This window comes from Nannospalax galili, unplaced genomic scaffold (assembly GCF_000622305.1).
Source record: "Nannospalax galili isolate Female #2095 unplaced genomic scaffold, S.galili_v1.0 scaffold450, whole genome shotgun sequence".
Lineage (NCBI taxonomy): Eukaryota > Metazoa > Chordata > Mammalia > Rodentia > Spalacidae > Nannospalax > Nannospalax galili.
In genome coordinates this window covers 2,840,187-2,842,818 of record NW_008329134.1, presented here as the reverse complement: position 1 = coordinate 2,842,818, position 2,632 = coordinate 2,840,187, and positions in this window count along the sequence as shown.

Genomic DNA, 2,632 nt, shown 5'->3' with positions numbered 1-2,632 from the left:
CTCTTTCTCTTTCTTTCTTGTTTTTTTTTTTTTTTTGAGGCAGGGTCACCCTGTAACCCCAGTTGACCTGGAACTTGATATGTAGCCCAGGCTGGCCCCAATCTCACAGAGCTCTGCCTGCCTCTGCCTCCTGAGTGCTGGAATTAAAGGTGTGCCACTACGCTCAGCTGTGGTGTTTCTGTAGGTAATTTTAAGCTTACACTAGACTTCAGGCTGAAAACTTGTTAGGATTCCTATGAGAATAGCTGAAGGAGGAAGGGTGGGAGACAGAAAATAGGAGTTAGGGAGCTGAAGAGAAGCCTCGGTTGGCAAAGTGCTTGTCTTTCAAGCATGAGGACCTGAGCTTGATCCATAGAACCTACGTAAAAACAGCAAAGCTGGATATGGTGGCAGCTGCTTGTAACTTGGTGCTGGGGAAGTAGAGACAGGTGAATCTGTGGGACCTACTGGCTAGCCTAGCCTACATGGGGACGCTCCAGATCAGGCTCAATGAAAATGGGAGGACACCTGGTGAATGACACCCTCTGCATCTGTCCCTCCATGCATACCCACACACGGGTGCAAGCATACACACGAACATCACACACACATGCGTTCACAGAGGCGTTAACCTGATAGCTATTGCAGTAATACAGAGATTATTGGCTTGCCATTTACCTTTTGATCATTTAGTCTATTGACACTTTTTTCTTTTTTCTTTTTATTTGGTCTTTTTGAGAGAGGGTCTTCCTGTAGCCCCACCTGGCCTGGAACTTGCTATGTAGACAAGGGTGGCCTTGAACTCACAGAGATCTGCCTGCCTCTGCCTCCTGAGTGCTGACATTAAAGGTATGTGCTATCACGCCTGGCTCTGGATTATTTTTTATTTATTTTTATTTTATGTGCATGAGTGTATTGCCTGCAGGCATGTAAGTGTACCCATGTTGTCAAGGTCAGAAGAAGGCAGTGAATTCCTGGAACTGGAGTGATGAATGGTGGTTAGCTGCCATGTAGGTGCTGGGAACCAAACCTGGGCTCTGTGCAAGAGCAACCCAGTGTTCTTAACCACCGAGCCATCTCTCCAGCCTCTGGATTCTTTTTTAATATATTATTTTATTTATTATTTTTTTATGTATATGAGTGCATTGCCTGCATGTACGTGAGTGCACCCGTGTCGTGCAATGCGACGGAGGTCAGAAGAGGGCTTCGGATTACCCTGGAACTGGAGTTAAGGATGGTTCACAGCCATCATGTGGGTAATGTATTTTAAGAATATTTTTATCAATTCTTCGAGAATTTCAATGTTTTTTGATTATATTCACCGTCAACTCCTTCCCCCAGCTCTTCCCAAATCAACCCCCACTTTCCCACATCCCAACATTGTGTCCTCTTTTTTTCAGTAGACCATCAACTCCCATACACTCCTGGGTATGGGATCATCCACTGGAGCATGGTATACCTACCAGGAATCACACTCTTGAAGAAAACTGACTCTCCGTTCTTCGGAAGCCATCGGCTGTTCATAGCTGCTTAGTTAAAGATGGTGGCTCCTGAACACCTTCCCAAGTCACTTAAGAGTGTTAACTGGATTGATCTTGTGAAGTTCTTGTGCAGACACTCATGGCTGCTGTGAGTTCATGAATGCAGTGGTCCTGTCATGTCCACAAAACATGCTCTAGTCTTCCCCAACCTCTGGCTCCTAAAATCTTTCTGCCTCCTCTTCTTCAATGGTCTGAGTGTTGAGTGGGGGTGATATGCATGTCCAATTTATGGCTGAGCACTACACTGACACCTATTCTCTGCACTTGACTAGTTGTGAGTTTCTATGTTAACCACCATCCACTGCACAAAGAAACTTCTCTAATGAGGTCTGAGAGCTATGCTGATCTATGAATGAAGATATACTAATTTAGAGAGCAGTTTTATACTATGTCTATTTAGCAGAATAATAGTAATAGGTTCACCCCTGGGATCTGTCAGCTCCCCAATCATGGATTCTTGGCCAGATTTACAGTACTAGGAATGTGTTTCTTCCTGTGGAGTGGGCCTTACATCCAATCAGAAAGTGGTATGTTATCCCTATAACATTGGGGTCATCATGACACCCTTGGACATATCTTGCCAGGTCTGTCATTGTTGTGGATCACAAGGTTCATTGCTGGGTAAGACTGTCGATGGCTCTTCCTGCCCCGCAATAGCCTACAGATTAACTTCCAGTACAATGAAAGCTAGCCATTGGGGAAGAAGGTTCCTGGGCAGTGCTGACTTGATTTCTCCATGTTCCTGTGAACAATGTGTGTGGTAGTTTCAGCAATAGGGTCTCACCATCAAGTACTGGTGGGCAACCAAGAGTAATGGCAACATCCCATATTGTTATGCGGTCTCTGATATGCCTCCAATTACCAACTTGGGGGAAGATATCCTACACCTGCCACTGAGCTTTTTATTTGGAAACCTATGGCTTCTGGGATGAGGAAAATCATTTGTGTAGGATAATTCAGGCATGCACCCGTATTAAAAAAATGAGGATTTTGCTGGTTTCAACACATATTAACATTTAACTCTGAATATATAACAACTTCAAGTATTTCTTAAAACTTTCATGCCACATTATTCAAATTCTCTTATCAAATGAAGAAATGGGAAAAATTTC